This window comes from Rhipicephalus sanguineus, chromosome 5 (assembly GCF_013339695.2).
Source record: "Rhipicephalus sanguineus isolate Rsan-2018 chromosome 5, BIME_Rsan_1.4, whole genome shotgun sequence".
NCBI lineage: Eukaryota > Metazoa > Arthropoda > Arachnida > Ixodida > Ixodidae > Rhipicephalus > Rhipicephalus sanguineus.
The window spans coordinates 157,229,570-157,256,240 of record NC_051180.1 but is presented as its reverse complement, the minus strand read 5'-3'; positions in this window follow the sequence as shown (position 1 = coordinate 157,256,240).

Genomic DNA, 26,671 nt, shown 5'->3' with positions numbered 1-26,671 from the left:
GGCGACCTAGCAGATTGTCACTATGAGCGGGTCATGGTAGGGCTTCAGGCGCTCCACGTTGACAATGTCGCGCGCTCGACGGCGCATGTCCAAAGATGATTCAATGGGTTCGATCAGGTAGTTGGCCGGGGATGTGCGTTCCATGACATGGTAGGGGCCTTCGTATTTGGGCAGTAGTTTGGAAGAGAGGCCAGTTGCAGTGGTCGGGACCGAGAGCCATACGAGCGCTCCAGGGAGGAACGTGGACTCAGAAGTGGTGGTGTCACCGCGAATGCTCTTCTGCCGCTCTTGTTCGTGCGTTGTAAAGGTCTTCGCAAGCTCGCGACATTCTTCAGCAAGCCTGGCTGTGTCCGAAACAGGCGCATACTCAGATTGATCTGGCTTGTAGGGAAGGATGGTGTCGATTGTGTGCGACGGGTGCCTGCCGTACAATAAGAAAAATGGGGAGAAACCAGTAGTGCTCTGAGAGGCGGTATTGTAGGCGTACGTGACGAAGGGCAGAATGGCATCCCAATTTGTGTGGTCGGCGGCGACGTACATCGAGAGCATGTCGCCGAGCGTGCGGTTAAAGCGTTCGGTGAGACCATTCGTCTGCGGGTGGTAAGCAGTAGTTTTGCGGTGAACAACGTTGCACTCTTTGAGAATGGCTTCCACGACTTCCGACAAGAAATCAAAGCCTCGATCACTGAGCAGCTCCTGGGGCGGACCGTGACGCAGCATGAATCGTTGGAGCAGGAAGGAGGCCACAACGCGCGCCGTAGCCGCAGGGAGGGCGGCAGTTTCAGCGTATCGCGTGAGGTGGTCTACAGCGATGATGACCCAGCGGTTACCAGCGGATGTCAGAGGACGTGGTCCATACAGATCGATGCCAACGCGCCCAAACGGTCGGTCAGGGCAAGGTAGAGGGTGCAGGCCTGCCGGCGACAGGTGTGTTGAAGTTTTGCGGTGCTGACAGTCGATGCAGGGGCGAACGAACTTCTGCACGTAGCGGTACATGCCTCGCCAAAAGTACCGTTGGCGAATGCGGTGGTAGGTTTTCGATACGCCAGAGTGTGCACACTGCGGATCAGAGTGGAACGACTCGCATATGTCAGAACGCAGACTGCGGGGTATTACTAGTAGCCGCCGGCGGCCGTCGCCGTTGTAATTGCGTCGATGGAGCAGGTCGTCGCGAACGGCGAAATGGTGGGCTTGACGACGCAACGCGCGAGTAGATGGTGTGGCTGACGGATTAGTCAGTAAGTCAATCAAGTAGGCAATCCATTGGTCCTTGCGCTGTTCGGTAGCAATGGTGTCAATGTCGATGGAAGAAACGGCAAAGTGAGACACTGAGCTGTGGGCATTTTCGTCAGGCAAGGGAGAGCGCGACAGGGCGTCGGCGTCAGCATGCTGGCGTACGTTGCGGTACAGCACGTGGATGTCGTAGTCTTGCAGGCGAAGTGCCCAACGGGCGAGACGGCCTGAGGGATCCTTCAACGACGCCAACCAGCACAGTGCATGATGGTCGGTGACAACATCGAATGGGCGACCATACAAATAAGGCCGAAACTTCGCAAGGGCCCAGATGATTGCCAGGCATTCTTTCTCCATGATGGTGTAGTTGGTCTCGGCTTTAGTAAGCATACGGCTTGCATATGCCACGACATATTCTGGGAACCCAGGCTTGCGCTGCGCAAGGACAGCGCCGAGGCCAACACCGCTTGCGTCCGTGTGTACCTCTGTAGGGGCCGTTGGGTCGTAGTGGCGTAGTATGGGAGGAGACGTCAACAAACGACGGAGCTTTGCGAAAGCGTCGTCGCACTTTGACGACCACGAATTGAGGGGCCCGTTGCTGCCAAAGAGCTTCGTCAGCGGCGATATGATTGTCACAAGGATCGGTTGGAGAGATCGAGACCAACCTGCAACAAGCGGCAGCTATTCTGCACGAATACGCTCGTCGCTGTGGTCTTGAATGCTCCCCGAGCAAATCGGAATTCGTGTACCTTCGCCCCAACTCCAAGTGCACAACCAAAATTGTCCTCTCCATCCTTAGGGGACCGATACCCGAACGCGAGGAAATCCGAGTGCTGGGGCTTTTCATTCAGCAAAGGCGCAGAATTGACACTACCCTGCATAAGATGCGTGAGGTGCCCTGGACGCAGATATGCCCAGGACGCAGTTCTCCGCAAGGTTTACAAGAGAGCACTTGATCTCCCCAAAACCACGTTCAGCCAGCGTCTCCTCGGTTCGGGGATGACCAACACGTTTGGGGAGTTACGAGAAGCTCATCTTAACAATCAATACTTGCGCCTCAGCAAAGCACCTGCGTCGAGACGCCTTCTGACCCGCTTACATCTATCTCCTGTTGCACAGACGGAAGAACGGGTCCACAAACCCCAAGCCGGGCGCTTCGTTCTCCAGGTGCGACCTCTTCCGCACAACATAACTAGAGGGACCCACGATGGTCGCCGTTTTGCGCGGGCGAAGGCTGTCTCTCAACAAAATGGTTATAAGCCAGGTGTCTTCTATGCGTATGCTGCCTGCCCGCACCATTGGGTTTGGTACACGGCGGCCGTCATCCACTGAAGCTCTACAGTTGAAGGCCTTACTTTCCGTGCCCCAAACATTACGTTTGCTGAGGCGGTCGCCATTGCAATGACCGGCGCCTATCCAGAGTCCCGGGTCATTATCACTCACTCCAGGGGCACCTGCCTCATTATTGAGCAAGTGTATATTTCATACCGTACACTCACAATCCTCCACGCTTGCGAGTATATAGGGTATCCAACCCGTCGTTCCATCCTGTGGCTTCCGGCTCATGCGGGTCTTGAGGGAAAGGAGACAACCGACCCTGCCGCCTGCGCGAGACTCACCAGGCATCGCCTCAACCGCAGCCAGCTCCGGCACCCACTTTCAATCCGGACACCTTTAGAGTGATCACCTATATTTATCAATCTTCTCATGGCCTCTATCCCCCCATTTACAAAGGCCTCACCAAGGCGCAGGACCGCTGGCTTCTCCGCATTTTCAGCAATACTGTGCAGTGCCCAGAAGTATTAAAACATTCAATTCGGCTTTCTCGTGCGCGTGCCCGCAATGTGCGAAGGAGACTTCTGAGACCCATCACATGATGTGGGCATGCCCTTCCAAACTTACCTACCCACCCCACCCCAGCCGAGAGGACTGGGAAGCTGTCCTGCTCGGCTGCTCCGACCTCCAAGCCCAACAGGCATTGGTGGCTAGAGCCCTGGCCGCCGCGGAAACTACTGTGATACCGGACTAGGGATCCCTCCTAGTGTTTGTGAAGGACGGGCCCATCCGCTCACCCTGTCTACACCTCTCACTGTATATAGGTGAATAAATGTTTTTGCACCACCACCACCAACCCCGAAGCTGGCCATGACGTCTACTGCGCTCGGCGATCGTCTTCTTTATCTGCTCCACTATCACTTCGATTTGACGCTTTCGCAAAGACGTAATGGGAGTCATACGAACGCCGCTTTTTTAATGCGAAGCATTTCTTAGCGAACCTTTGGCACTTTGAGCGTTTCTATCTACGTATCAACCTATATGTCTTGAGCCTAGGGCTGGGTGCCCTCATGATCACCTCCTTAATTTGTTGTAGACCAAAATTGGCTTGGGAGGGCAAGAGGATACGACGAATTTCCCTGTCGGGTCATGACATGAATAACGTAACAATCCTGTCGCGTTGGTCGTCAAACTATTTCCTCCAGACACGTGTGGCACATACCCGTTTACTACGGGCCGCGGTGCACGGGTATGGCTCTGCAGGTGAGTGACAGTTTACAGCTACCCAGGAACGGCGAGAACACAAAATAAATGTGAGAAGGTTAAGAAAAACCGACATTAGCAGAGTTGACCCGACGAATGGAAGAATGAAAATTCGGATCCCAGCAGGAATCGATCCCAGGCATTCTGCGTGGCAATCAGGTATTCTACCACAGAGCCACGCCACGTCTATAAACTGGTTTGGAAAAGCAGCCTATGCAGGCGTAATGTTGATGCAACGTCAATTGTGGTTGTGGTGCTTGCAATGTAATTTTACACGAAAGCAATAAACACTACATCATACTCTTACGATATGTATACCTCCTACGATACAGGGGTCATGACAGATTAATCTATGTGGCTCCAGTGTTGGCTGCGCTTTTATAGCAGTCTAATAAACATTACATTTGTATTCCTCTGATTCGGCAAGCTGTATTGAAGCATTGCTCGACCCCGGAGGAATACTTTAACGAAAATTACGTATGATAATCGCTTAGAAGAACAGACTGTTGGTTGTTTGCGCATAATGATATTGACATCATCGCACCATAAAGTGCACTTAGTCCGCCAGAACGACGCAGTGTCCTCTTCATTTCTTACGAGGCTGTGCCATGCCCTCATGCTGACCGAGGATGATGCCAGGTTGATTGACAGCCGCTTGTAGACTAGGCTACGTAGGCCACAGACGCCCAGGTAGACTACGAATACGACAAGCGCCTACACCTCACTATAGCTGTTGTTGGTCTACAAAACACTATCCAGGCCTACCAGCCTCGACGCCTATACCTCACCAACGCGAAGGGTGACTTCGGATTCTCGAGATGCCGCCGGTTCTATCGACAGACAAGTTGTCGGCGAAATGACCGGAGCATCCACGATTTCGAACAGCTGTACTATACCTCATATTTCACAACACATGGACCCCTCGTCACCGCGATCACGACCTGATCAGATAACAAGTCATGACCAGCTGCTGGTGCTCACTGATCATGGGAATGATGACTGTGTTCAAGATTTGTCAAGAACGTCTTCCACACATGCACTCTGGTTCGTGAAACGTTAGTGCGTTCTCCATCATACAGGACAAGCATAAGCACTACATATCAGCTTACCGCTTCTGGTGTTAGTATAATACCCACGTTGACGTTTGCAGCGTTACCTAACTGTAAACAACTGGTTATATAACACCTATGCTGCTCATCAACATACATGCGTGCCTGTAAAATCTATACAAATATTTAGCGTCAGTTTGTAAAGTTTCGCTCAGTAAAAATAATTACGCCACAGTCACATTCCCACCGCAGGCTTCACTTAACATCCACTCCCATGGTAGGCGGGATCTGCCGATTCTTTTTGTTAATCATGCGAACGCGCACCATGCCCGCCTCGTAAATCGAGGCGCTCGTCTACTCATGTCACTTCAGGCCGAGACACGGGAACGTCGCTTCCTTTATGTTAGCTCACGCAAACTCCGCTAGGACAAAGTGACTGCACCGTGTTTTCTGAAAAGCATTAGCACATAGAAACGTCCCTACAAATATTTCTCGTTTTACGTGTTCACATATAAGCGCATACGATTGCTCTCGCATTTCGGCCCTGTCAAAATGATGCGGTGAAATGAACCTGCGACATTACGCTCATCGTACCTTTCTTACTGCTGCTTTATATTGCTGAAGAGTTTCTCCAGGGCTCAAAAGCCTCTTCTATGCCTTGTAGTAAGATATTTGTAAGAGATGCAACATTTTACGTCTAGCTCAAAAACACCTTAATGGCAGCCACCATACCGTGCTCGAACGTGCCTAATTAGTTGAGTGGCAGCGCAGCTTCATGAAAATGTAACTAAACTGGTTGTGGTAAACAGCAGGAGACGTTTCGGTCCCATGTTCAAACCTTCAATGTTTCCATTTATGCGCGGTTTCATAGATGCCGTGCATAGGAGAGTTGTTCGTCTGCACTTGACGAGATAGCGCACGGATTATTGCTTAACGCCACCGAGCAACTAGATTTTCTTAGCTTATGGCCATCGATGAAACACGAGCGCTTGGCTGCGCGCAGGTCCCCAGGACGTCTGCTGCAACGCGACAGCGGGTAAGTGCTGTAGCAGACTCCTGGAACTGGAAGCTGAGATGCAGCGAAAATACATTCGCTATTATCCTATACCCTCGATGCTAGACGCTTCGCGTCTTGCCTTGCTTTCATCTGCAAGCACTTCTTTCTTTCCTTGTTGTGTCATCGGCTTTCGCCTTGCCTCCTTGCCCTCAAAAGTGGCGAGTAAGTTAAGTTCGTACCATTGCTATAGTACTCCCTCAAGATACGAGCATTCTTAGCTAAGAAATTGCGTAGACAAGATAATGTTTTGAGAATTCGGCCTCTGTTTTATGTACGTTTCGCTCGGGGTCCGAGCTTCATCAGAATGAAATGTGTAGCGACAGTGCAGTTAATATACATGCCCATATCAAGCGGAGTGAAGATATGTTAACCCCAAATGATGTAAAAACGTGTAGTGATCGAAGAAAATGCTGCATAAGCAGCTCAAGACAATCGCTGATTCATCTAATAGACTGGCGTCGCTGAGCAATATACACATATGAAAATGCGCAATTAAGAAAAACAAGAACAATATGGAGATAAGGCAAAATCAATAAGAAACACAAAAGCACGAAATATTCACAGCTCAATCTGTTGCGCAAGTAAACTCCACTTTTAGGCCTACGTTATATGGTTTAAAGAGGCAAGCAACTCAATTTGTCAGCGCATTCGTTAAACCAGGCGCAATGGTGTCGAATTTGTGAATGAGAAAGGGTTCCCAGGTTTCCCGGTCATAACTTGAGCGAAATCCAGTCTCAAGTAACGTCCCTGTAGGGTTCTTAAAAGAGTGACCGGGGAGATGCACATGTTTTGAAATGTTTAGGTTCGGCAAACGTGTTTGCGTGGGATTTATGATTGGTAAATGCTAATCGCATGGCGCCTTCTGTTTGTCCCATATACCGTCTGTTGCATACCATACATTCAAACACATCAAATACATTTTTAGTGTCGCAGTCGAAGTCACCTTTAATTTTTAAAGGAGCCCTGGCAATAAATTTACGCATGTGGATCTTGTTTGCATCCGCGAGTAGCTATAGACCCCCTAGTAACAATTCGCGACTCAAAATGCTGGTGGTGACTTGCTGGTGGAGACGTACTGGTGGTGATTTGTTGGGAAGTGCACATATGAGGACATACCTTACATCGCGGTCAATCTTAGGTAAGGATGAAGATGGTAGTATGTTGCGGAGGTTTCTAGCTCTTCTGAACACTGCTCTGGGTGGTTCGGTGAAGATGTTTTACAGGCGCTCACATTGCATGAGTATGTCATGGTGCTTGTATAGTACAGCCGATACAAGTGGGACTGATGCGCGGTGGGTTTAGCACTAGGTTTGTCTGGGATGGCTGAGTAGGTGGCTTCGCGGTACGAAGAAGCGTTCTGCGATCATGTGTGCCTGCGCGCTTGATCGCATCGTTAACTTATTGCGATGGATACTTTTGTTTCGACAAGGTGTTTCTAAGCGTTGCACAATTTTTTTGGAAGTCGGATGGGTCCGATTAGATTCTTTTGAAGCGCAGTGCTTGTCAATACGGAATGCTGGCCTTGCAGTGTTTCACGTGGCTACTGTCGAAATGCAAATATTGCTGCCGGCCTATCGGCCTTCCGTACAGTGCAGTAGACAATTTGTCGTTTAAAACTGAAATTGTTACATCGAGAAAGTTCGTGGTGAATGCAGAATACCTATGAGAAAATGATATTGAAGGGTGGGCATTGTTAAACTTATTCATGAATGAAAGAAGCTTCTGTTGACCATGTCGCCATATAAAAAAAATGCGTCATCAATGAAGCGTTTGCAATAGAACGGTTTAAGTATCCGGTTTAGCAAGAACTTGTTTTCTAGGTTGCCCACAAAAAGTTTGCGTAATTTGGGCCAATGCGAGTGCCCATACACGTTCCACTAATTTGAATGTAGTGTGTCTCATCAAATTCAAAAGTGTAGAGATCTAAAATAATCTTGAATAACGTCGCTAATGTGCTTCTGTCAATCGTTTTGCACCAACGGGATTTCTTCGCCACCGACTACTTCGAATGCGAGAGCACCGACTAACAAAACTGCTGCAATACGTGTTGCATGCGACGATTTCGACGGGCGAATGTCGTGCCTTGGTGAAGAGAGACAGAGGCCAGCGGGACGCACGCGTTTGCGGTTCAAGCTAAGAACCTCTACGAACTAGACGTCAACATGGGTACGTCCACGCCAATCGGTGCTATAACTGCCAACTCGAATAGACATTGTTGAAGCTCTCATATTTCATTACAGAATAAGCATTACTTCTGTGTAGATACGTTTCACTTTCGTGTTATACCGATTCCTATGACGGAGGGATCAGCCATGTTTTCTTTTCTTTATTGTCAAGTTGCAATACAAAACCATGATACAAATGATAAAACAAATATTAACCAATCTTGGCCAATGGTTGTCATTGTATAGTGCTTGGCTCGGGATCAGGAGGTTGCACGTTCGACTCCGAGTCTCGGATTTTTTTTTTGCACACGTCTGTTTTTTTTTCTTTTTTTTGTACTTATGCTTTCTACATCGCCTTCTATACAGTTATTTATGCGTGACAGCTAGGCACGATGGTCCCGACGCTGTAGAGCCGTTTTACGTTCGGTCATTCTCCAGCATCCATCATACGCCAGCATCCAGCATACACCATATGCCACCATCTTCCAGCGCCATAATCCACCATAATGTTGGATGGTGGAATCCGCCATTCAACATGGTGGATAAATTTTCAATAGGGTAGAAGCCGAGAAAGCAAGTTAGCGCTTCTAAGGAGTCACGGGCCTCTCGTGAAACGCTTTTCGGTTGGCTTTCCTGATGGAGGCGCCGCCATATACGCCGCAGTGGCGGGGTGGATCGTCGATATATATATATATATATATATATATATATGCCGTTGGTCTGCGGATGATAAGTAGAAGTTGCCTTGTGAATGGTGTTGGTGGCGCGCAGAACCTCGTCAAGAAGAGAAGAAAGGAAGACTTTGCCGCGGTCACAGAGCAGAACGTGTGGGGCTCCGTAAAAATATGCTGCGCAGAAAAAAATCGGCGACTTCAGTGGCAGCGCCAGATTGGAGCGAGGCTGTTTCCGCGTAGCGGGTTATATTTAGATGGTCAACAGCCGTCGCAATCCAACGATTCCCATTCGATGTCACGGGTAGGGGGCCGTGCAATACATATATACAGTGAAACCTCGGTGATACGATCACAGCTCATACGAATTTCTGGGTGATACGAATTTTTCGTTGGTCCCGGCCAAGGCCCATTGCCTGCATTGTGATGGAGCACGGTTGCTGCGAACCGATTTTCACCCAGCGACGTTTGATACGAAGGTACGCTACCGCCCAGGCACAAAGAGGTGCTGTCCGCGCTGTCGCGTAAGACGTACCAAGCACGTGCGAGCGCGGGAACGCAAGCGTGGGCATGCGCGCCACACCGCCACACCGCCAAATCGTCAGAATAACGGTGTAGGAAAAGCACTTTTCTATAGGTGGACGAGGACCGAAAAAACGCGAGGACGGTTTTGGCGAAGGAGTCAGGGCCTCACAACGTCAACATGCGTTATTGTTGAGGTCGCACTTGTACGGGCACTGTCGTAAATCTCCCAAAAAACATCCCAAACACCTACGCGATAACAAAATCAGAACACAGGACCACGGTTCTGTAATTTTGTGGCCTTGATCCATCGCGTCAAAGTGCTTCTTTTGTTACTTGCGCTGTAGTACTCCGGTGTCATGCAAAAAAGCATCCTGAAATTTGGAAGGGGCTACTGCTGTCGCGGGTCACAGCGCACCTGGTTCATTAATTAAGTACACGCGTACGGACCGTCTATTTACGAGTGCTGGTATGATTTCCGACATCTAAAAACTTAACTTACAATCATTCAGGGTTCTTCGTGACGTTGCCGCGGCCCCCAAAAACAATAAATGAAAATGTACGCCAGCGTTCTTTTGTCGCATGCTAATTTTCCATGCTTTCTGGTGATACGAATTTCGGATGATACGAATATTTTTGGTGGTCCCGTGAGATTCGTATCACCGGGGTTTCACTATATATATATATATATATATATATATATATAGTAGAAACTCGCAAATTGGGCAAATCGGATAATTCGCACATCCTCTCTGGCTCGGGCCAGCATACTATTTGTATAATGCCATCAAACGCTCCATAATGCGCTCATATTTGGGCCACAGCACGGGTAATTCGGACGTTTCTCGGAGCTCGCCGAGCGTGAAGCGCCGCAAATGTGTGACGGAAAGGTACGAAAACGACATTTGCCGACAGCTGAAACGACCGTGGCCTTTTAAAAAATTACAGCATATCCACGGGGTGAATGATGATGAGGGGGGCGAAGCTCCGGAGGGCATCATCGGCAAATCGTGAATACGAGTAGTTTGCCCCACTAAAGTAAACACGTGAGAAATGTTAAACATCAAACTTTCTCGCATCGGCTGCTCAACAGTCACCTTTGAAGCGCCGGCGATGGCCATTTCTCCTGATGTAGGGCTTGGCTGGAGAAGTTCCAGAGGGATGGCCTCGGGACTAAGGCCTCGCAGTCGGCGGCTGTAGCGGTGGACAGGAGTGTCCACTGCAGGAACGGGTTGCGGGATCGGACTGGCAGAACCGCTTCGTGAAGGGGTGGTGAGCATCAGGCGTTGAAGTCCGAAGAACCGAAGACCCGAGCGTCGTATTCCTCAGAGAAGTCGTGGTTGCTGCTCGAGCTTCCCACTTCGTCGTCCTCAGTTATCTAGCCGGCCTTGAGCCGTGTTTTCATCATATACAAGTACCGCCATCTGGCGGACACTCCACGAACTAAACGAGAGGTGGCTACCACATGCATCGAGGACGCACGACCCACGGCTTAAGGGGCTTCGCCCCTAAAAGCCGTGGTCACCAACAATCGAGTTGTTGGTACATAATATGGTATTGATTCAGAGCACGTATCGGATGAAGATACTAGGTTCTTGAGCTGCGTTCACTTTGTGAACGATGTGGCAAATGACGAATATAAATAGTGGCGGAATTTATATATTCCCCAATTAAATGAAAGTGTATCGGCAAACTTCTGCCCAGGAAACGAAAAGTTACATTACAAGCAATACACAGAGCACCAATAGTGGTAGTCACAGTCGTCGGCCGGCGGTAATCTCATCAGCGGTAAGGCACGTTGGCATTTATACATGTGGCATTGAGGATTCCAGCCTTATCATTGGTGGTCTCGTTAGTTGCAGAACAAACAAAGCAGAACTCGCGTTTGCTGTTCGCGTTGCTGTTCGGGAATCTTCGACATTCTGACACGGCGGACGGAAGGCAGAGGTTGCAGATGTAACGGGTCGGTCATATGAACAGAGAAAAAGAAGCATTCGTGGCAATACGCGAACGCAAGCACGCACGCACACACACAAACACACACAAGCACACACACATACTTTCGCAACTTACGCAAGCTCGCTTGTGAGCCTACATGTAGGAAATACAACAAAAATTGAGACGTGAATGCTTTCTCTCTGTTAATATACATCTTTGTTGATTCTTGAATGCTTGATATGAAATGGCCAGCTTAAAACCTCCAAATCTTCGGCTATTGGCACCTAACGCTTAGTGGAGCTTGCGTGCCTTGCTTTTTCAGCTAATTCATCATGTGTCATACAGCGCTCATTTCTCAGCCAAACGTCAGTGACGTCCTCATTGCACTTCGTGGTCATAGTTCTGAAGCAGGTACTTTCGTCATGTCCTGATGCGTTTTTAAATCCCCAAAGCATACATGGTGGCTTTTCAGTAACTGGAAGAAAAAAATGTGTCATGGTTATAACGGTGGTTACACCAGTTCAAAAAAGAAGAAAAAGAGAAGATTTATTATGCTTTGTGCTCTAGAAACACATGACGCGTCCGCCATTTTATGTTGGGCGCAGTCACATAATCGTCTGCCAGCTCATCCAGAGGGAAAACCCAAGGAGAGGCCCTGAGTGGCAATGGTAGCCCTAACTATCAGGCCTAGAATAATTGGTTATTTCTTTTCACATCCAGTGGCTAATTATCAGCGAACCCCACTGTGCTGCCACAAATGAACAAGAACACAACATGGAAGTTTGGGTGCCTAACAATTCACTACGATATCCGCAAAGTCTTCGCGACCTAATTCTTACCCCTAGCTGTTCTCTCCTGACGTGTCCTTTATATCTAAGGTAGGCATTCAAGAAAATTTTTCTTTGCCCAAGAGATGCGACTGTCAAAACTTCTGAAAGAAGCTTGCACTGCAATACATCTCTGTTTCATTATTCACCAATCATCCCTCGCGCTGCAGTATTTCGGTTCAGTTTTTTTGACGCGATAGCAATAAAGAGCTCGTTTCGCAGAAATGCTGATGTCGGCGTTGTTGCTTCTGAGCGGAAAATCATCATATTAGCCATGACCGAAAAAATCGAGAAACATGCAAACAAAATGAAATAAATAACAAAAATCGAACCAATTCCGTCTGCGTAGCAAGCAAGCGTTCTACCCCAGAGGTACGCTATGTTTTCTTTCTTCAATGCATGGGAACTATGCTATCAAATCCTGTCATCTACTCCAATAGAATTCGCTGCTTTAGAAATAATTTAAAATGCACACATGCACAAAAAACGAATTTGACACAGTTCAAGGTATCTTCAAAAGTCCGGTAAACCAACACAACCGCCCAGAAGCCCGAGCCCCTCCGTAAACAGGTAAAAAATCTCAGCAACACTGCGCACATTAGATGCTTCTTCTCGGAAGACAGATCTTGTCGAGCGAGGCGGCTGAGCATGATTGTCAATCACGCGGCTTGTCCATAACGAATAAGTACCTAACAACATAATGAAATCGTATGGTGCAATATTGTTGATGCTATTTTTGAACGGCAGGAACCTAATACTAGAGCAATGCACGGACCTGATGTTACGGCACGGGCCCCGCCCGGGCCCGCTCTATGAAGCCCGAGCTCAGCCCGTGCCCGTGGTTCCAAGTCCGGGCGTAGCCCGGTCCCGGGCCTAGCCCGGGCGTTCATCAGAAAACTTATCCAGGGAGCGCGTGTTCGTGACCAGGCCCGGCCCGGGCCCACTAGAGGATATTGGTTGTTGATGATGATTATTAATGATACCTTGCTCTTTGTAGCGGGCGATCGGACAGAAAATCTGGTGTGTACATGCACCGAAATGTTGCTTTGCCCGCGGTGGTAGCTCAGCGGTTAAGCTGTTTCACTGTTAAGTCCTTGGACGCGGGTACGATTGCCGCGGCCACGGCGGCCGCATTCTGATGTGGCGAAATGCAAGAACACCCATGTAGGCTTACTTATCTTTAGGTGCACGTTAAAGAACTCCAGGTGGTCGAAATTAATCCGGTTCCCACTACGACGCGTCTCGCAATCACATCGTGGTCCTCTCACTTAATACCAAGAAATATAAATGTAATGTTGCCTATATGGCACATGGCAAGTCATTACAATAACAGTATAGTGAAAATACAACAGCAACAAAATTTATTCAAACGAAGTGTACAACTAACATGAAAAAGCGGATAGATGTAAACCCGGGACATTTTCTTTAATGCTCTTTTCTACACTTGGGTTGGAAACATTTATTACACAATTTTTGAAAAGAGGCTCCTGATTAATAATTTGTTGCAGGAAGATAAAAAACGTTAACGTTATATATAGCGAACAGCCACCAAAAGCAGATAAAATATAAATCGTTCATATTCTAACGTCGTCACGGAAATATAATTATATATTCAAGCTAATCGGCGCAGAATGCCTTATACCACGCAAGGCATAACGTTCGCGTGTACTCCAAGGCCCGACTTAGGCCTTTCAATGAGCCAGCCCGAGTCCTGCCCGGACCGCAAGCATCAAGACCGTGTCCGGCCTGGGCCCTTGTCTTCAAGCCCGGGCCCGGCCCAAGCCTGCACATTCAAGCCTGAGCCGAGCCAGGGCCCGCCAGAAAACGCTTCGGACGGCGTGGCCGGGCCCAGGCCCGTGCAATGCTACAGCTAATACCATGAGATGAAATTCTAAATTCTTTTCTGATGGTTCTCTTCAGAATGTACCCGAAATGAAAAGCATCACATCAATGAATAAAACAATGCTCGATTGTTTCAGGCTCGTTTCATAGCCTTGAATTTATAGACCAGGCCATGTATATTCCTTTTACAGCGAAAGCTGTTATGAGATCATTTCACCGGCCGTTTTTGGCGCCGTAGTTGTCCGCCGCCGCCGCCGCCACCACCGCCGCCGCTGCCGCCGCCGGTGTCCGTAACCAGTATCGCTCGAAAAAGAAAAAAAAAACTAAATAAGAAAGAAATTCCAGGATGGAACGAGGTTCGAACCCGGGCCCTCTGCGTGGGAGCCCATTATTCAACCTTTGAGCCATGCCGGTGGTTCAAACCGCTTTGCTAAAAGGTCCTATACAGGCTTCATGACGGGAAGGAACCACATTAGCATATGCAATATAGCGTGGTAGAAGAGTAAAATAAGCACCAAGCGTCGCACAACGCGAATTCTGTAACCAGGCGTCACACAATGCGAATTGCACAAAGAGTAGGTTGTTGAATGCTTCCAACCCATTACAAAGGACCCTGCCATAATTCTTCATCGTCATCAGGCGCAGCATCAACAAAGTGCGCACAATGCCTTACATGGGTTGAGCAGGTACCAACGCTCTCCGTAGAATGACTAAAAATGGCAGAGTGCCTGCTGCCCTACCTCTCAAAAGAATGTACCCAAAATGAAATGATTTAGAGCTTAGTGGGTTCCTTGCAAGTGGAGTTGTATTGGTTGACAAGGAAGCCCATAAGCGCATGATCCACTTCCTCTGGGTCTCAGTAAAATTACAATGATTTATAGCGTAGTGGGTTCCTCGCAAGGGCACTTGTATTGGTTGCCAAGGAAGCCCATAAGCGCATGATCCATTCCCCCCCCCCCCGTCTCTTTCCCACGTCAACGTATGTTATACAGCATGACGGGAGAGGAAAATAGCGACCGGGCGTCACCCAATGCAAATTACATAACTGGTGGGCCGTTTAAAGATTCCAACCCATTACAAAGGGCTGAGCCATAATTCTTCATCGTCATCAGTCGTCGCGTGAACAAAGTGCACATAATGCCTTACAGAGGTGTAGCTGGTGCCTCGCTTCTCCGCAGAATGAAGAATAATGGCTTAGTAGGTGCTTCCAAACTTCACAAAAATTGTGATTTATGGCGTAGTGGGTACCTTTCTAGTGTACTTGTATCGTAGCCCCAAGAGAGCTTAACGGGCTCTAGAAACGCGGCTCTTCCAGCTTTCGCTGTGACTGTGCTGCGGGTTTAGCGCAAGCCTGGCGTTTTTTCACGAAGCCATATTTTTACGAGTAAAGTAGAAGTGTGCAGCTTAAAGAAAAACGTTTGCGCTTCTGGCGATATACAGACTTTACGTACAGGCAAGAACACATCATGACCGGAATGAGATAAATATTGCTGTCGGTAAACAGGTTCAGGGAAAAGGGTGCTGACAAGTGCGGCGGTGAGTGTCGTTCTGCCCACGTCGTATAAGTATTCTAACGTGAATCTGGCTGTCAAAAACTGGACATTGCCGACCACCTTTTTTAAGAAATCCAATAATTGCGAGTATTCAGCAACTCTTGTGTTGAAAAAATAAGGAGATGGTAAGTAAGCCGGTTCTGGATAATAGCCGGATGAAACGGGTGACATACATCCTTAAGGTAAGAAAAATCGCATCACTAGTTCTCGTGCAAATAAATGCACAAGACTAAGCCCGCCCTTCTCAAGCGCAAGAAAAAGGTTGTCTCTTCTGATGGCTTCCCATGGTGAGCTCCAGATAAAACAGGCAAATATCCTGTGAAACGCCTGAATATGTGCAGAAGAGCAGCGCAATACCTGTAGAACGTAGATAAGCTTTGATGCTAGAAATGTGTTGCGCGGTTTAGCTCACGCGAAAATGGAAAGGTCACGTCCTTGCCAAGTGACACCTTTCGACGGATGGTGGTTATCGCGCACGTCCAATGAGGACCACTACAACGGTAGTTATCAAGAGGCACACCTAAATAACGCATCGGAGTGTCATTCCAATGGATATTTGCAAACTCCGAGGGAGTTAGAACCCACATGGCCAGCCAGGATACTCTGGTTTTATCGAAATTTATACTAGCTTTGGGAATTTCACAAAAGCGCATAGTAGTGTTTACTGCTTCCTGAGCGTTCCGTTAGCCAGACTAAAAAAAGCAGTTTCATCCGCGTAAGCTAGAACTTTATTCTCCTTGGCTTCAAGTCTATATCCTTTATTGCCGGAAAACAGTAAAGATAAACAATGTGCTTCTAAGTATACTGCAAAAAGCAAATTCGAGAGCGGAGACCGCTGACGTGCTCACGAATGTACCTATACTATACGTGAAAGCGCGCGATTAACTAGTATTCTTGTGGTGCATCTTTTATAACAAAGTGATATGCCATTGTACAATACATCTCCTAACTGGAGATGTCATAGCAGTTGGAGCAAAAAATCGTGCCGTACCTTATCAAAAACCTTAGACAGGTTCACTCTGAAGAAAAGCTACCTGATTCATGCTACCCTTAGTACACTCAAGACTGCCTGTGCTATAGGAATATTCGCTTGTGAAGAGCGGCCTCGAATTCAACATATTCGGTGGGCACCTACACACTTAGTCACTGTGTGCAACCTGTTCGTGAGCATTTTCGCAAATATGTTATAATGACCGTTACAAAAAGTATCGATCTATAGCCAGTTACTCTCTTTAATACATTACTGCTGGAACTTTTCGGGATAACATTTGTATGGCCTTCATAAAAAGAAGGTGGAAGTTCACCACCTTCATAGGCTCTTTTTAAAAAATGGCTCAAGAAATGGAATGAAAAGTTGTTGAAATTTCATGAAAAATTCCGTGCTAAGACCATCTTGCCTGATGTTTTGTTTTAGGGGGGAAGCTCCTTAGGCGGCCCTCGTAGTCGAAAACCCGTTCGTCCCTCGTAGTCGTAGTAGTCGTAGTGCGAAACCAGTCGTAACGCTAGTACTAGATCTTGACCTGACCTCCAAGGTGATGCCGGTAGGAGATTTTTCCTGTGCGTTGTTGAACAATAAAAAATTCGCAGCGTGCGCGTTAACTAAAAGCCGAATTCTTCTTTCTCCCATTCCCCATTAGCAGCCATTGGCATGTTCCAGTAGGAAACGTTAGTAGAAGTGGAAGTGTAAGTGTTAGCTAAAAGCCGACTTCTTCTGTCTCTCATTCCCATTAGCAGCCGTTGTTTACCTCCAAGGTAGTGCCTGGTGAGATTTCTCCTGTGCCTGATTAAACAATAAAAATTTTGTTCAAAACACCGTTGATTGATGAAATAAACCAACGAAAGACGCCAGATGTTTTGTAAAAGCAAAACGAAAGAACGCCAGATGTTTCTAAAGCAAAACGAAAAGACGCCAGCTGCTTAACGAAAGACGCCAGATGTTTTCTAAAGCAATGGTTTTCTAAACAATGAAAATTCACAGCCTACATGTAAAATTAAAGTGAGCTGCAAGTCGTCATAACTCATCGAACCTTTAGCATAAACGCGCCCGATCTCACGTCGGTGATGATGTACTGGGCAGAATTCACGGAATATTCACGGTTTACCGATGAACCTCCGCAGCTTCGCCCACTCATCATCACTCACTCCGTGGATATGCTGTGATTTTTCTGCAAGATTCTAGTTGCACGCTTAATTTCATCCTCATTTTAGCCAAATCAACGATGACTGATCATCCTCCTACAAGTGTGGCGTAATAGTAACGAATCGGTCAGCTTTTAGGGGTGAAGCTGCTTTGGGCGTGGCTCTGTCCCTCCTCTGCAGTATGTAGTAGTAGTAGTAGTAGTAGTAGTAGTAGGTAGCCACCTCTAGTTCTTGGAGTGTTCACTAGATGGCGCTGTCTTAGCCACCTCTAGTTCTCAGAAAGATCCCTAGATGGCGCGGAGGCGCTCGCTGCGTTGCAGATGCGCGCTCTAGACCCCCCCCCCCCCTTTCTCTCGCCTCGCGACGCCGACGCTCCGCGCTCGCTGCGTTGCAGATGTGTGCTCTAGTTCCCCCCGTCCCCTCTCTCGCCTCGCGAGGCCGAGGCAGGCAGCGTCTGCTAGCGAGTTTCTTGATTGAAAAAAGCGACTGCTCGCGCTGCACAACCGTTTATTGTCCAGCCTGTATATATAGGCACTGGATTTTGACTTCCAAGGTAGTAGGTAGTACCTGTGTGATATTTCTCATGTGAGTGATTAAAAATAAAAATTCACAGCGTACATGTAAAATTGATGTGAGCGGCAAGTCGCCATGACACTCACCGACCCTTTAGTATAAACGCGCCCGATCGCACGTCGTTGATGATGCGCTGGGCAGAATGCACGGAAGATTCACACATGGCGCGTGTCATTGGTGAAGGCAATCGTTCGATTTAGTGCGGCGACGTACGCTAGCGGGACCATTGTAATGAAAGGACCACATAAACCAACAGTACAATAAAATTTTGATGTTTAATATATACACGGTGTTTCTCACGTGTTTACTTGGTCATATACTGGGCGAATTACTCGGAGTATTCACGGCTTACCGATGATGTCCTCCGGAGCTGCGCCCCAGTCATCGTCATTCACCCCGTGGATATGCTGTGTATTCTTTCTTCATGATCATACAGAAATTCAGATATGGTGAACAGATTTTTGCAATGATCTTCAAATGCGACTTTTACTTACTGTGTCTCTGCGCATGATTCAATTTGCAATGTTTGCTTGAAAAGCGCGGCCAGCGTTTCATCCCCAAGAGCTCTCTTCGTTGGTTCATCTTCAGTGACACGAATAACACTTGAACGAATCATTGCCCCTCTGTATGCGTCACTATCATTCTTCTCTATTTGTGCTCGAACTATATTTGATCCCCGTACAACCGCGGCTCTTGGCTTTTAAAAGCATGCAGTTTATTAGGTATGTCACAAAGATAACGTTCTTCAGTATTTTAACAGGAATGTATTTTATGCGGGAGCCAGCAAGACTTTAGTGACATATTTTCTTCACCGATATGGCATTCACAAGATCGACACTAGCGGATGGGAAATAATTACACCATTTCCCGGTAAAGGGGACCATGAGGTGATACAAAGGCGGAGCACTTGCACGATCGCGTTCCGTTGGCGTTCGTTTGGCATGCTACTGACCTCGCGTCGTGGAACGCGAAGAGGAACGCTACGCGCGTCTTGTCTTTCCTCTAGCGTGGCCGTTCTCACAAGGCGAGCGGGGAATAAGGTCGACAGGCGTGCGAGAGGGGGGCAGCGTAGGAGAGGAGAGAGAGGGGGAGGGGACGTGGTGCTCATCGCGGCGTTGCGCAGGAGAGACTTTCGGCATGTCTAGCCCGCGTTTCAGAGGAAGAGCGGAAAGGGGAAGTGGAGAGGAGAATGGGAGAGGGGGAGGGCAGAGGGTAAGTGGAGAGGGGGAAAGGAAGAGGGGATGTTAAGAGGAATAGGGTGAGTGGAGGAGGAGAGGGGAAGAGGACAGGAGGAATTGTGAGGCGGAGTGGAGAGGAGTTGGGGGAGAGGGTATGCGCATGCGCAGTAAGGGTGGTCACGCCGCACTCCACCACCACCACCAGCACCACCGGATTGAACTCCGCCATAAGATACTTCGCATCTAAAATTGGCCCAAGCGTCAGCTTCCCCGCAATGCATGTGTGGGATACCGTGTCGATCACAGGACGCATCGAAACGTAAAACGTGTTTATGTTTTATGTTGGGATGCAAACGTAAAACGTAGCAACGGCCACAGCGGTAGCAGCGCCTGCGTTGACAGCGACCGTTGGAACGGAGCTTTGGGGGGCGTAGTCCGCATGAGGCTATCGTCGGGCGAATGTCGCAATCGTCGGGCGAATGCGGTTCATTTTGCATGCGCTGCTGCAGTTCCTGAAGTTGTTGAAGTTGTTCCACTTGCCGGCGAAGAGCGGCAAGGGTTTCCGGGTCGGCCATGGCGGTGCAGTTTGTTCGGTTTCCGGCTCACCAGATGCAGGATGCCGTGTAGATGGAACGACGCATCCCAACATAAAACATAACTGTTTATTAGCGAAGTAGCAGCAGTGGGGCGAGCATACCGACGCTGCGCTCAGTCGGGTAGTGAAGGAACGACAACTTCTGAGCTTGGCAGCTTGGTTTTAAAGCCACCGTCGATGACGTAAGCCTCCGGAGCCGTGGTGTAGTATGCAGCCGTGTTACGCAGGGCTAGCGAGTTCGTGCGCAGTGTGTCGCCACACATGGTTGCTAGCGGCATTTGGAAGACAGATGCGCAACTCTGCTACCTAAAGGTAGCATATACAGTAACTCTAGGCGGGGATGGCTGGTGCCGCCATCCGTGAGCGTATTGAAGCATGACACTTACTAGCGCCGATCAAGAATGGCTCAGCATCGACGCAGTTAAAGCATGGCCTGTGATACTGTGCGGCAGCGCGCAATGTCGAAGGCAGTGATTAAAGCTTCTTGATGCCAGCGAAAAACTGGCCGCGCTAGTATCGGGGAGTCGCCCTAGACGCAGTTACGTCCTTTGCCTTTCGCTTCGTGTTAGCTTGTGGCAGTTCATTGTCGTAGCTTGGTGACATATCACATGGAGTACAACCACTCCACTAATTCCCATACGGGCAGTTTGCCCGCTACGCCGAGACAGTCTTTGCATGGTCAGCATGTTTGAACGAATTGTAATGTTTTAATAGGCCTGCACACAATCTTATCAAAGTGATCTACTACAATCGCGAAACTTCTCGAACACTGCCGCGCGGTCAGCACCGAGCGTTGCTAACCGCCAATGCTGGTCAAACCCGAATACATCAAAATAAAACAAGAAGCGGGCGTGGCTTTGCCCCCCTCTGATAAAGCATCGTCCCGATGCTTGTGACAGAAAATTGAAGTAAAAAAACAGTGAATACACAGAAATTAAAATAACGAAGGAAAAAGTAGAGTCCCCAGGTTTGCTAACGCGCAAAAAACGGCTTAAAGCGCATGGCATGGATGACTTCAGGTCGTGCACGGCGTGGCTGGGAGTTTGTAATACCGTCCGGGATGACCTCGTAGTCAAGAGCACCGAGAAGTCGAAGCACCTTGTATGGCCCGAAGTATCGCCGAAGAAGTTTTTCACTGAGCCCACGTCGGCGTATCGGCGTCCATATCCAAACACGGTCATCGGCTTACTACTCCTTGTACCGTCGTCGAAGATTATAGTGACGGCTGTCGGCCCTCAGCTGGTTCATGATGTGCAGGCGGGCGAGCTGTCGAGCTTCTTTGGCGCGTTACAAATAAGCGGCGCCGTCGAGATCGTCTTCGTCGGTGGCGGTTGGTCGTTGCTCGTGGTTGGTCGAGCGTCGTTGCTGGGCTCCTTACGTAGGTCAGTTTGTACGGCGTCATTTGCGTTGTTTCTTGCATGACCGTGTTGTGTGCGAAGGTCACATACGGAAGGATGACATCTAACATCTTGTGTTCGACGTCGACATACATAGCGAGCATGTCGGCGATGGTTTTGTTTAGCCGCTCGGTGAGGTCATTGGTCTGTGGGCTGTGCGCTGTGGTCTGGCGGTGACTTGTTTGGCGGTATCTCAATATTGCCTGAGTTAGGTCAGCAGTAAACGCCGTACCTCTGTCGGTGATGAGGACCTGTGGGGCGCCATGGCGCAGGACGATGTTCTCAACGAAGAACTTCGCTACGTCGGCGCCACTACCGCTGGGCAGGGCCCTTGTCTCGGGGTAGCGGGTGAGGTTGTCGCTAGCTACGAGGATTCATTTGTTTCCGGTATTGGACGTCGGGAACGGCACGAGTAAGTGCATGCCGATTTGCTGGAATGGCCGTCGAGGTGGCTCGATAGGCTGCAGAAGTCCGGCTGGCCTAGTGGCGGTGTCTTGGGTCACTGACAGTCCCGGCAGGTTTTACGTATCGAGTGACGTCGGCGGCAAGGCGCCGCCAGTTGTACTTTGCCTGTATCCTTGCGAGAGTGCGAGAAACACCCAGGTGTCCAGACGTCGGGTCATCGTGCAGAGCATCGAGGAACTCTGGTCGCAATGTCAAGGGCACCACGAGAAAGCAATGGGCCGGAAGCGGCGAGAAGTTCTTCTTTAGGAGAACACCACTGCGCAAGAAAAACGGCTTCAGTCCCCTTTTGAATACCTTCGGGACAACGATGGCCCTGCCCTCGAAGTATTCCACAAGACCCCTGAGTTCTGGGTCCGCTCGCTGTCCTTCGGCGATGTCGTCGGCACTGATGGTTCCCAAGAAGCAGTCATCCCCCTGGTCGTCCTGCAGCGGTGGGTCCACGGGGGCAGTCAGCGTCGGAGTGTTTTTCTTCCGGACTTATAAACGGCGGCAATGTCAAATTCTTGCAGTCGTAGGCTCCACCGTGCGAAGCGACCTGAAGGGTACTTCACGTTAGCTAGCCAACACAAGGCGTGGTGTTTAAGTACCGGCCGTACACTGCAAAGCTATTCATCAAACTCACGAAGAAGACAGCCGTAAAACATACAGATGCCTGTCATTTTAATGCGAAGCATCTATGGCGGAGTTTAATCCTGTGGTGGTGGTGTGCGGCGTGACCACCCTTTTCTGCGCATGCGCAAACCCTCTCCAGACACCTCTTCCCCACTCCCCCTCTTCGCTTATCCTTCGATTTCATCATCTCCCCTCCTCCGTTCCACTTTTCCCCTCTCCACTCCCCCTTTCCACTGTGCCCATCTGCACTCACTCTCTGAAACGCGGGCTAGACACGCCGAAACACTGCTTCGCATCGCCTAATGGTCCCCATTAGCGGGAGACGGTGTGAGTTTTTGGAAATATGGAGGAGGGGCACGTGGATACCATGGAGATGTTGCTTCCTTTTAAGGTACGGAGAGTGTGACATTAACCAGGGACGCACTCTTCGACTATTTACCAGTCTACTTTTTTGTTTAGATGAGATGTGTTGATGGAAAGCCTGGGGAGCATTGCACTACGAGTGCTATCCATGGTTTATCTTCATTATTTTTATTGCGATAGCAATTATATGGACACTCGATGGGTTTCTGCGGTCACCGTCATGTTCCGTATGCAGTCCGAATCGATAACGTCGCCCCCCGCGCATCGTATGTTCCACCCGCGCGTAAAAGCGTGCGAGCGGGGGTGACGAACGCCGCCGAAGCAGAGATAAAACGAACCGACCCATCCCCCATATGAGCTTGAACCATGAATTCATGATTATTCAGTGCTCAGTGATAATGTACGTAATGATGCAAATGTGACGTAGCGAACTGGGACAAATAGAGCTTTCCGCTTGAGCATTTAGTGTCATGAACACTTCTGCGCTTGCCAACTGCGTTTAGCCACTGTGGCCCTCAAAAGGTTACCTCTCATTGCTCATGAGTACGGCTGTGCATATCTAAAGTGTGGTCACAAGTGAGCCAACACGTGCAGACACACCGGCGTTCGTAAAATGTGTACCATCTGCAGATGGTGTCGATGAATGGAAGCATAATTTGTGTTACCTGCTGTGCGAGCGACGTGCACGCTGTATAATCAATATATTTTATTTTAATAAATGCCAACATTACCCGCTCGGGTAATGTTTAAATCCCAGAGCCTTGTACTTGTGCTCGTTACCAGCGTTGGTGGACATACGTTGGTTCCACATGAATCCGCGTACAGCAGTGACCGCTCGTGGAATTCGCCTAGGGAGACGAGTTGTATATTCTTGTTTCAGTTATGCCGTAGGGCGTACTGCATCCCCCCCCCCCAAAAAAAAAACAATAGTAACAACGCTTCAAAAGCGCTCAGCTGGTCTTACAAGGGCACGCGGGAACACTGTATAGAATTCGCAAAGAGGCCGTCTTTACTACACGCAGATGTTAATGACTGAATTACGCAGTAGTATGTTACACCTTGTCACATTCACTTAATTTGAGAAGTGATGGCACGGTGCAGACTGAAAGTCAATGCGTTAGGCCCGCGCGCTCGTGGCGGCGACTGCTGCGGGGTACACAATTTTCCCATTGGTGAATTTTCCATGAGTGCTTTTGTCATCAGCTAGTAAAGCAATGGGAAATATGTCGAAAGAAAAAAAAATAAAATCTCATGCCTGCCTATCCTTTGCTAACGCAAATTAAAGGGGGGAAGGGGTAAGGGCACTGGCAGCATGTTCCTCTGGAATCCGACCCCGGAATTTTGGTGGTTGTTGCAATTTCATTCCGACCTTCGTCTTGAGAGTTTCGTGCATGTTCGCGTAGAACTGCAATTCTTTCTACCCGACTTTTTCGCGGTGCCTCGCATTGTGTGTTGTATGTTGTGGTTACTGACGTAAGAGCAAGCTCGTCACTCTGTATTATACGCATTACCGGGCAAATAGTCACCAGATGCCGGCCGTGTGACTCTAATATCTGCGACTTCTTTGTGCAGTGTGATTGACGGACGCGTTGCAGAATTTTGAAGAACACCTTCAAATGTTTCCGCACGTCAGTGAGTAGCAGCGCCGCAATCCTTTCTCGACGACGCGCTATGTGGCCCTATAAAATGCCTTGACGCTCGTTGACGGCCAGACACGGGTAGCTTGGCCATTCCTCGCTTGGCGCATCGTTTGAAAAGCGGCGGTCAGCATGCAGTGCACGCCGCCGGCGTGCTTTCTTGCTAGAGGTAAGTGATATTGAACGTTACGCTTCGTACATTGTGAGTTGTTCTATTGCAGTAAGTGTTGTCGCCGAAGAAAATCGCATAACCTGTTCGTATTGTATGAGGTTGTAGTCGTGTGCATTGTTCTCGCGCAGGACGTTTGTCAAGAATGCAGGCAGTAGTTTTATAAAGTTTTGGTAATTAGCTCGCTTGCACCCACTGCACTACGTTAATATTTGCTGAAAGGAGACATTTTCGTCAGACACACCACTGTCATGCGTTTTATGAATATAGCTTACTTCTGTCAACTTAGTTAAAGTAACAGAATAAAACTGAAGCTTCAACCTTCATTTCCACATTCAGCTCTGAAGGAATAATCTACAGTCACCGTTTTGTGCGGTGAATCGTGAATCGGTACAGTGGAAGAAGTAATGTTTATCTTGCGATATATTCTTTAGGCATGTATTTTATGTGTTATTAGGTAACGTGACCCTCAAAAGCGTTTAGGCTAGCATTCTTGGATCTTGCTTGTCGTCTTTCAAGGAACAGCCAACGTAGATTTGCTAAAAATGCGATTTCTGCAGCATAACACTGTATGCTGTTGAGTTCGTTTGCCCCATTTTTACCCTTTATGCGCATTGACGTAATTTGACAAGCCGTACTTTCAGCTCAGTTTTTAGTTGCATTCAGCACTAATATGTACGTCCGTCCATTGAAGTCGCACCTTTCATCGCATAATAATAGCTTGTGAAGAACAAGGCTTGTTTTATTTAGCCATTTATCAGAGCTCTTCTCCCCTCCTCAAAGGGCAAGGTGGTGCTGGCACACCTGCTTCGGATTTTCGTTTATTTCTTTTGAATGCTTAAATTTTTCGCAACGTACTGCAGGTAGCAAACAGCAGTGCCGCGACAAACAGTGGAATGCTGACCATGCAGTCCAGAAGGTGGCCGAAATAAGCATCCCACAAGAGGCGCTTATTCGCGCAGAATAAGTAAGCATCTGTAGCCAACGTAAAAGTAATGTACAAAGTTCCATTTCATGAAGAAGAATCTTGTTCTGAGCAAGTCATGTCGAAGGGAAAAAATGAGTGCCAGATAAATGAGATGGAAACGCAGAGCAACAAGCATGATGTAGGCCAGTAACCAACTTAAGTTTATGCATGCAAAATGGTTATTTCTAACTGATTTATTCGGGGAAAGAGCCCAATGGTTTCCACAAATGGGCATAACTGGTAGTCGTTGCACGTCCTGTAACTGTATTCGTGCAATCGTTATTATGTGCCACTTGCTTTTGTGACCCGCCACCAAGGTGAAATTACTTCACATAAACAGCAGCAAGAAGGCTCTTGCTAGACAGTTCAATTAAGATAGCGTTTTGATAGCTTTTAGTTCCAATAAACCAGCTAAAATATGGAAGATCGTACTCCGTGTGTTTGTCGCCATGCACAGTCCATTTGGCATGGAAACATGGCTTAGTATTGCAAAGATAAATGTTCCCTTTCTGTAAAACGAGGTACTGCTAAGTGGAATTGTGCCAAACATATTAAGGTTGATGACTCTTGCAGCACGCATTGTTGTACAGCAAAGTTATCTTTTTTAATAAATGCAATGCATGGTGCCTGAAGAATATAGCGGCCCACATTAAAATTTATAACTTCATGATTTCATAAACTGAAACAGTCTTTTCTGTATAGGTTTTGTTTCTGCAATGCTTCAACCTATGAGCTGCAATTTTCAAGGCAAATTAACTGAATTTGCTGTGTACATTTGACTGCACATTTTCATCACTTATGCTAAACAACAGGCTTGAGTGATGTGCGGAATTTTTCTCAATGAATTTAATTGATTACCTCAGACCACCTATTCTGCTTCCGAAAACTATTGGCCGCTTTCTGTGCACGTGCTCTGCATGCTAGAAATCAAAATAGTGATTACAGCTGGCAGCATCAAGGAGTACAATGTCCATAGGCTAGTACCAGGTGCCAAATGTTGCCAGTGCTAGTATTCACTTTATGTGTGCATTGTGCAGCTGATTGTACAAGTTAGCACTTTCCAGCTGCTCACAAAGTTCGAGCAGATGTCAATCATGTTTACTGTGGTATCGCACCGCCGTCAAGTTCGTGCAAGTGCATTCTGCACACCAGGAAACGTTACCTGAAGGAACATTGTGCTG